General features: G+C 46.6%; 1 protein-coding gene across 14 annotated transcripts in view; it reads right to left on the bottom strand.

The window, feature by feature from the left end:
- Positions 1 to 9,901, bottom strand: part of MAP4 (microtubule associated protein 4) — a 98,789-nt gene extending 88,888 nt beyond the window's left edge. For 8 of the 14 annotated variants that reach the window (XM_075827848.1, XM_075827840.1, XM_075827841.1 and 5 more), the window contains exon 1: positions 9,757 to 9,901. The gene's annotated coding sequence lies outside the window, so the exon portion shown is untranslated. The remainder of the gene's footprint in view (positions 1 to 9,756) is intronic. The other 6 variants (XM_075827850.1, XM_075827849.1, XM_075827847.1 and 3 more) reach the window with 1 other exon arrangement.
- Between the last annotated feature and the right edge of the window lie 276 nt (positions 9,902 to 10,177).

The raw sequence follows: 10,177 nt of genomic DNA on the forward strand, positions 1-10,177 counted from the left end.
CTCCACTCTGAAGACCCCCCCCCCCACTATTAACTCACAATTCCCTAGTAGGGTGGACAAAAAGTTTTCGAAACTAGACGATCCCTTTAATACAAAAGGTATGGATGCTCACTTATTCAGGGGTTTTACACTCCAATTAAACCATAAAAATGCAGATATGAGTGACAACCCTTGCAAGAGGTGCTGCAGCGGCCACATTGGTGGTCACCCAGCATTTCCTAGATACACATGTAATATAATAAATAGAAAAGTCCATATAGATAATGCAGGTCTGTGCAAGACCATAAGTATTTCTGGATTATGCAGTGACGGTTTAAAGTAAATTTCTATGTATATAACATTACTAGACCAAGAATCGGTCCGGAGTGCTCCTTTAAACAATGTTATATTTGTTAAAAAAAATAAAACGGAAGAAGAGTATGAAGTAACGGGCTTGCAGACTTGGTATATGGAAGCTGTGGCCTGAAGGCGGCCGCTGCATCCCTCGGGCTGACCAGCGAGTGACATTTGCACAGACGGTTTCCATAGTATTGATGAAGTAGCATTTTAAATAACAGAAGCCGTCTCTCTCCTCAGCAGTCACTTACTGAGCGGCCAAAGACTCCGCAGTCAGACGCCTTTTGTTTGAGAAATAGTTTCAGCATTGCACAATCCCAGTGACTTCATCCAGCGGGCAGAGCAGGAACGTCTCATCAGCCCCACTACCCAGCGCAACGTTTCCCTCAATATAAAACCTACACGATCCCGGATATCAAAACACGTCAGTCACATGAGAGGAAACCAGTCACTGACCTCACAGCAGGGGCGACAATTTACTTATCAGAGCACCGATCAGCCATAACATTACAACCACCGGCCTAATATTGTGTAGTCGCCCTCCTGCCCCCCACATCTGACCGGCCATGGACCCCACGAGACGTCTGCAGGTTCCGGTGGTCTCTGGCACAAGACGTTGGCAGCAGATCCTGTAAGTTGTGCGGTGCGGCCTCCGGAGATCAGACGATTCTCCAGCACATCCCACAGATCGATCGGATTGAGATCGGGTGATTTTGGAAACGACAACTTGAAGTCTTTATGTTCCTCATCATTCCTGGACAATGTCTGCAGTGTGGTGGACAGGGGGCGGGTGTTGTCCTGCAGACAGGGGGCGGGTGTTGTCCTGCAGACAGGGGGCGGGTGTTGTCCTGCAGACAGGGGGCGGGTGTTGTCCTGCAGACAGGGGGCGGGTGTTGTCCTGCAGACAGGGGGCGGGTGTTGTCCTGCAGACAGGGGGCGGGTGTTGTCCTGCAGACAGGGGGCGGGTGTTGTCCTGCAGACAGGGGGCGGGTGTTGTCCTGCAGACAGGGGGCGGGTGTTGTCCTGCAGACAGGGGGCGGGTGTTGTCCTGCAGACAGGGGGCGGGTGTTGTCCTGCAGACAGGGGGCACTGCCATTAGGGCAAGCCGCTGCAATGATGGGGGGGGGGGGGGGTCTGCAGCAATGTTTAGGTCGGTGGTACGTGTCACATCCACATGAATGTCAGGACTCAAGGTTTCCCAGATCACCACACTGCCCCCGCCGGCTTGTCTTCCCATAATGCATCCTGCTGCCATCTCTTCCCTAGATAAGTGACGCACCGGCCGTCCACATGATTCATCAGACCAGACGCCTTCTTCCATTGCTCCAGTTCTGATGATCACGTGACCATTGTAGGTACTTTCGGCACTTTTTAGCGGTACCGGGAACACCTCACAAGATCGGCAGTTTTGGAGAATCTCTGTCATCACAATTTGTCCCTGGTCACACTCGCTCAGATCCTTACACTTGCCCATTTTTCTGCTTCCAGCTTAATGAACTGACCGTTTACTTGCTGCCTAATAGCTTCCTTGTGGATAAATGTCTGTGATGGGAATATCCCTTTAAGTAAGGTGTGAGTGACATCATCACATGGTCACCCTATAAGATGCCCACCTTCAGGCTAGTGGCAGGATCATCACTAGGACGCAGTGCACATGGGTTGTCACGATTACAAGAGTTGGGACTGGATACGTAGCAGGTTTTCCACCTTCCCACACTCCGTCCATCCCACAGCACAGAAATGTAAGGAATTTCACAGAACAGCAGAATAACAGGGGAGGGTGTAAATAACCTACACGTGACATCAGCCCAGACATGATGGATGACGGAGAATAATCTGCACAGCAGCTGCACGGTGCAGGTGATCGAACGGCCGGTCCTTTGTAAATAAAGCTCAATCATCGTGGAGTAAAAAGTTTTGCAACTTTTTGATACTTTGTATTTCCATTCACCATTTTCAGGATCTCTGCTTGCCATCAGTGAACGGAGAAAAACCATCCTAAATTAATTATTCGCACAGAGATGATGGGTTTGTTACAACATTAAGCCGCTTCCACCAAAGCGTAATATGGATGCTTTTTTTGCGCCCGTATTCCAGACACCTGGACCTCCCGCTATTCACGAGAGCCGGCGTTAGAGCACCATAAAAGTCTATGGTCCTCTGGTTTGGATGAACTGCAGGAGCTCCGGTGTGATGAACCCGTAATACGGGTGGAAAAGGGCACTCCGGTTATGCTGGCGTGAAAGCGGAGGTAGGGTACCATCACAGGCAAATCTTGTGTTAAATGCAGATTTTTCTGCTAATTTGTACCGCAAAGGGTGAAATCCGCAGCCGTCCCTTCTAGATCTTTAGGGGTGTGGATCCGGATTCCCAGGTCAGAGCAGAGTTTCTCGGGAAAAGCCTATGAAGAGGATTGTTGGGGGCTTCTTTTTAGGCCTCATTTCCCTGAGTCCAAGTGCCGCAGTTACACAAAAATCTTCATCCAGGAGGCTCCGTTGCTTGTAGTTTATGATTATTCTATTCTTGTTGCAACGGAAATCCGCTCTCCAAGCACAAAGCTTGTGTCTATACACAGTAGCCAATCTGAGCAAGTAGAGTAGCAGTGTAAAGCATGGGGGAGAGACAGAAGCTCTTAATACCTCTTTGGAGGCAGGTGGTGCGCTGAACGTATGCATAGGGTCCCATTAACCGGACAGATGGTTAAAGGGCGTCCACAGTGCATATTTTTATTTTTTTTACTGTATGGAATAGTGTAGACTACACTACTCCATACAGAGGCATTACTTTAAAATAACAAAAATGTGCACTCTGTGCTGTTTTTTTTTTTTTTTAACATCAGCGCCTATAGGTGATTTGTGCTCACTTACATCAGGAAATCCTGCGACGCAAACCTCCAACGTACAGCGCAAACGTAGTGCGAATAAAGCCTTACAGAAAATTGCCCATAGCAAGGAAAGTGCAGCTTTGCTTTTTCCAGAGCAGTTTGCCTGTACACGTGGGTGAGAAGCAAACACGGTCTTACCGCAAATTGCGCTGCCGATTTTGGCTGCGTGGCTTGTACAGGTGAAGCACGTGGTTCAATGTCCTACTAACTGTACAAGCCTTACGGGCAAAAAACACAGCAATTCGGAGTAAGACCGGGGCACACCTCACCCTCCACATGGCTGCTACGTGTACGGGCAATACTTAAACGAATGCTGAGCTCTGATTGGTTGCTTTGGGTAACAGGCTAGCTTTTCATTTGGCCCCTTTTTAGTGGCATTTCAAAAACAAACACGCAAACGCTACAAAAACTATGCAAACCAAACCCTGCAGATGTAAACAGGCTTATATTTAAAGCACTACTGCCACGGATCAGTAAAGGGGAAAGAAAAGAACGCAAAGATATAAAACAGCAGTAAAAATGCTTTAATCCTACATTTTTGATCCGGAAAGTCTGATAATCCGGCACTTATCTAACAGAATTTCGCACTTCTATGACAATCCAATATTATGAATATTTGATAATCCAGCAGGTGCCCGATTAAGGGAATTTTACTGTAAAGACAGCTGCAGCCTATAAGCCCCCCTCGTGTTATGTCACATAATGTAATAAGACAGGACACAACCCCCGGCGGTGCGGAGAACGCTGACTCATGGACAGCAGCTGACGGCCGGAGGTGTGAAGTGCCGGGGACGTGGCTGGCTCACTCAGCAGCTTTCCAGTAATGGCAGGTAGAGGACGACGACCGTGCTACAACTTGTCACTATTTACTCTCCTGCACGGCTGAGAACGGTCGCGCTTCATTAAACGTGGGCAGGAAACGTCCCAGCCGCAAACCTTTCAGGAACCTCCTCAGGCAACGCAAGAGACTCACAGATTATACTTATTCTGAGGAAAATAAATATAAATCACCATTACACATATTAGAGTGGTCACCCAGCTTTCCCAGAATCCTGAACGGCAGGTCTGCATGCGATACAAAAGCAGCAGAGATAGGACTAAAGAAACAGGTCATTAGGCTTCACACAATTCTAGGAAAGTCACTGGGACCACCTACGGGGCACATGTACGGGCACCCTTAAAAGAAATATTCCAGTCCCAGCAGGCGAGGACAAATCGCTGGACTATGCCGCCTCCTGCCATCGTGGGCTCGGACTGCCAGTTTGTTTGTTTTTGTGCAGCAACTCCGTCCCATTAAGATTGCAGTTCATGTCCACCATGAAGCTGTGCAGTGCAAATGTCAGAATGGGCCACGGATAGCCACGGATGCTTCATTCAAGCAATCGTGGGGGGTCCCTAACAGCCTGACCCCTATCAATCTGCAAGTGACGGCATATCCCTGTATAGGTGCAAATGCCGTCTAGCACGGACCAGGGGAAGAAGCAAAGGCTGAATATCCTCCCACCTCTTTAGGACTTTTCTACCCGTGTCACGACTATAGACGATCACTGTATAGAATAATATAATGCAATGTGAAGAATTTAAGGCACGGAGGCAAAGAGAGCCAAGACTCCGGGTGATGGTGTTCAGGTAACTCCCAAGTAATTGTTTCCCATTGCCGAGTCGTTACATAATCACTCTGCGACGCGTGCGCCATGGAGAGGAGCGCCCAATATAAATCCTGTGTCCAAATTCTGAAGACCTGTTTCCACATAGCAATTGTAATAAGTCCAGCTATTTAAAGTAACACAACCCAATGGAGTGAATGGGGCTAAGCTGCAATACCACACACAACCTGTGGATGAGTGTGGCGCTGGATAACTCCTTTGAGCGTTTCATGGTGGTCTTCCAGAGAGCTGTTCTTTACCACAACACCCTGCTATGCCAAAGAGGGGATATAATTGGGGGCTCCCTATTAGTAACGGCCATACTCTAACCTCCACGCTACTAAACCAGCAGTGAGGAAAAGATCAGGAAACTACTGCTCCTTCCCTGTTCGGGTATGTTCACACGGCCTATTTTCGGCCGTTTTTCGGGCCGTAAACGCCGGGAAAACGGCCGAAAACTCGGAATGAGAACGCCTCCAAACATCTGCCCATTGATTTCAATGGGAAAACGGCATTCTGACTGAGCGTTTTATCGCAGCTTTTTTTACGCGTAAAAAAACGGACGCAAAAAAAAGCAGCGCAGGACAATTCTTGGGACGTTTTTGGAGCAGTTTTTCAAATACTATTGAGAAAAGCTCCAAAAACGGCCACAAAAAACGCAGCGAAAATCGCAAGTGGCACAAAAAAACTTCTGAAAATCAGGAGCTGTTTTCTCTTGAGCAGCTCCGTATTTTGAGACGTTTTTGGCTCTGCGTGTGAACATACCCTTAGAGAATTTCGGTCCTTGCTCTACACTCACTGACTCTGCGGAACTTGTGGGTCTACACAGCAGTCAATCGGAGTAGTGAGGCAGTATAAAGAATGGAGAAAAAAAAGAGCAGCAGCCTGACCCTCTGATAAGACGGGAAGTAGATTTCAAACACCAATAGACAATGCAGCGAAGCTGCAGTCACTGATCAAAGCTGTGCCCTAATGGAGCAGACCTGCAGTGTAAAGTAACGAGAAGCTACATCCCAGCAGTCTGACCAATAGACAATGGAGCTAGGTTGGAGTGTGCGCTATCTAGCAGATAATCACCACCCAAAAGGCAATGACAAAGAACATAGATAACTAAATAAATTGTGGAGTGAGCAGAGCTCAGTGCACAGAATAGGCTGGAAGTTGAACAGCAGAATAATTATGCTAGATTCCCTATAAAACATGGAGGCCGAGGAACTAGAGCTATAAAGCAAAAATAATTTTCATAAATTCACAGCATGCCGATCTAATGACAGGTGACCAGACACGAGGCCGTCAGCTACATAGTGATTGCCATGTGCCAAAGATCATCATGAGAATTACAACAAGGTCAATAGTCCAACAATACCACAACATACATTACTCACTATTCGCTTGTGGAGTCACTGTGTACATACATTACTCATCCTGAGTTACATCCTGTATTATACTCCAGAGCTGCACTCACTATTCTGCTGGTGGAGTCACTGTGTACATACATTACATTACTTCTCCTGTACTGATCCTGAGTTATATCCTGTATTATACTCCAGAGCTGCACTCACTATTCTGCTGGTGGAGTCACTGTGTACATACATTACATTACTTATCCTGTACTCATCCTGAGTTACATCCTGTATTATACTCCAGAGCTGCACTCACTATTCTGCTGGTGGAGTCACTGTGTACATACATTACATTACTTCTCCTGTACTGATCCTGAGTTACATCCTGTATTATACTCCAGAGCTGCACTCACTATTCTGCTGGTGGAGTCACTGTGTACATACATTACATTACTTATCCTGTACTGATCCTGAGTTACATCCTGTATTATACTCCAGAGCTGCACTCACTATTCTGCTGGTGGAGTCACTGTGTACATACATTACTTATCCTGTACTGATCCGGAGTTACATCCTGTATTATACTCCAGAGCTGCACTCACTATTCTGCTGGTGGAGTCACTGTGTACATACATTACTTATCCTGTACTGATCCGGAGTTACATCCTGTATTATACTCCAGAGCTGCACTCACTATTCTGCTGGTGGAGTCACTGTGTACATACATTACTTATCCTGTACTGATCCGGAGTTACATCCTGTATTATACTCCAGAGCTGCACTCACTATTCTGCTGGTGGAGTCACTGTGTACATACATTACTTATCCTGTACTGATCCGGAGTTACATCCTGTATTATACTCCAGAGCTGTGCTCAATTCTGGTTATTGAAAAAAGAGTCAGCAAGCTTTTAGACAGATATCCTCCTAACAGCACAGCTGAGCTCCTATAATGCAGTTTGTTTTCCCCACATCAGATGACTACAGACCCTGGCATAAAGACGACATTTCCCAGAATGCCAATCACACAGCAAGCTTGGTGCAGACACTGAATGAGCAGAGAATGCTGGGAGATTTCCCCTCTGAAGTAAGCAGAATAGGGAGTTCAGCTCTGCAGTATAATACAAGATGTTACTCAGGCCTTATTCACACAAACATATCCGTTTTGCGCACGAAAAAACACTGCGTTTTGCGCACGCATAAGGTCCGTGTGGCATCAGCATATGGTGCGTGGCTGCGTGATTTTCGCACAGCCGGCATAATTATGACACACTGTTTTTAGGTTTACAAACAGAAAAGCAGGAGGTGCTTTTCGGTTTTCATTCATTCTTTTTACTACTGTTGCGTGAATCACACCCAGCACCTGGAAGTGCTTCCGTTTGCCGAGCTCGATTTGCACTCACTTATTGACTTCAATGGGTGCGTGCTGCGCGAAACACGGGCAAGTACAGGACATGTCGTGAGTTTTACGCAGCGCACATACGCTGTGTGAAAATCACTTACATAGGTCCGTGCGACACGTGTGAAAATCACGCGCGTAGCACGGACGTATAACACGTTCGTGTGAATAAGGCCTCAGGATCAGTAATATATGTACACAGTGACTCCACCAGCAGAATAGTGAGTGCAGCTCTGGAGTATAATACAGGATATAACTCAGTATCAGTACAGGATAAGTAATGTAATGTATGTACACAGTGACTCCACCAGCAGAATAGTGAGTGCAGCTCTGGAGTATAATACAGGATGTAACTCAGGATCAGTACAGGATAAGTAATGTAATGTATGTACACAGTGACTTCACCAGCAGAATAGTGAGTGCAGCTCTGGAGTATAATACAGGATGTAACTCAGGACCAGTACAGGATAAGTAATGTAATGTATGTACACAGTGACTCCACCAGCAGAATAGTGAGTGCAGCTCTGGAGTATAATACAGGATGTAACTCAGTATCAGTACAGGATAAGTAATGTAATGTATGTACACAGTGACTCCTCCAACAGAATAGTGAGTGCAGCTCTGCAGTATAATACAGGATGTAACTCAGGATCAGTATAGGATAAGTAATGTAATGTATGTACACAGTGACTCCTCCAACAGAATAGTGAGTTCAGCTCTGCAGTATAATACAGGATGTAACTCAGGATCAGTACAAGACACACGGATAGAGAATTTCTGCCACAGATTTGTCTGCAATTTGTGGCAGACTCTGCAAGTTTAACATGCAGGTCACAGAATTATATGGAATTAGTGGGGGGGGGGGGGATGATGTGGTGTTTGGCGCTTTAATCTGTCAAGCAAGGAAGCATTGGCCATAAATAAGTCAAGTGTCGCCCCCTAGTAGCCAATCTCTGTGCTGATATTATACCCCAGCCTTGTCTAGATAAATGACAACTGGACAATGTGGCTGCTTGAATATTCGGTCAAGAGTTAGGAAATGCTGCCACGTGCCCATGCACGGAGCCGGAGTCACACCTGACAGGGAACATTTATACGCCAATAAAATAAAACTCGCTATAATCGTAGCAGCTCTAAATACCTGCCGGTGACACTGCAGAGTTTTATGGGTTGTGGAACAGGAGACGTTAAATACCCTATAAAAAAAAAAAACTGACAAATTGTACAGAGGATTAGACCGGGCTGACTACTAGACTGCAGCACATACGGCTTTACTGTATACAGGACAATAGCGCTGGGTTCCGGGTTTACCTATGGTAAATAAGCGGTGGAAAGTTCTGCAGCTTTCTAATAGACTTTCATGTGTTCTTACAAGTTAAGATCTCTGCTTGCGGTCAGTGAATGGGAACATATACGTGGTTGCAAACCTGTCCTGATAACATCCGCCTGACACGGGGCTCGTTTCCCGAGACAGGACCGACGTGCTGAAACGTCATCCAGATCAGAGGAATGAATGCCGACATTAGTTGACAGCAAGAAGAGATGAAGAATTAAAGGGGAAAAAAATAAAAATAAAAGTATAATAGGAAGTTGTGCAGCCACTCTATATTTGTACGGCTGCTTAGGGGAAATGCAAGTTGCAGAACTGGCACAATTTAGCACTAAATTTATCAAGCTGGAACATTTCACGATATACTAACTCAGGCCTCCGCCACCTCGTGGCTTGTCTTATAAGGTCCCCAGTATTATGCGCCAAATTAATACCCATTAATATCCACATCCTAAACAGTAACAGAGTGGACAGCGATTTGACATGACACCGTTTCAAAACAATAAATCTGGACAACACCAAAGCACAGGCAGGAAGTGTTGTCATGAGGACAGAGACCCTCACTAAAGCCTCCTCTGCAGCCAGGTCACATTTTCTATAAGACAAAGGCATGAAGCAATAATGAAGTGCTGCAGCCCTGTGCTTCCACGCTGACCGTGTGTGACACACTATCCCTCCTCTGATGTAATGTCGCAGCTATCTCCTCCTGACCGCCGCCGCATGGAGCCAATAGTCGCCTCATCCCAGACAGAATGAACAGAAGGCCGGCCACGCCTGGAGCTGGAAGCCGTGTCATCAGCCAACAAAGAGGAGACTCACCAGATTCAGCAGGAATACAGTATAATATAAGGGGCGGCTCCGTCAGGACAAACCTCGACCATATGTCCTAGAAGGGCACACGGACATCAAAGAGCGTGACCAGCTGCTCACATCCACAGATCACAGAACAGGCCTCCATGCAAGCCAAACGAGGAGGCTCCCGACTACGTGACCCCCCCTCTATTAACTCCTTACGTCCCAATAGAACATATATAAAGGGATCGGAGCTCCTAGATTTACAGTGCAGGAGAGAACGTGGTCGTCTACACCACACGGGACGTGGTCGCCGCTCACCTTATCTCACCTGTCAAGTACCTGGTAGCCCAGATACTATAGATAGACAATCTGATCAAATTTAAAGGTGCAGTTCAATTTTTTGCAGCAAAGCCATTCTCCTATTACTGCCCCTGCTACCCATACA

The sequence above is a fragment of the Rhinoderma darwinii genome, chromosome 5 (genome assembly GCF_050947455.1).
Source record: "Rhinoderma darwinii isolate aRhiDar2 chromosome 5, aRhiDar2.hap1, whole genome shotgun sequence".
Taxonomy (NCBI): Eukaryota; Metazoa; Chordata; class Amphibia; order Anura; family Rhinodermatidae; genus Rhinoderma; species Rhinoderma darwinii.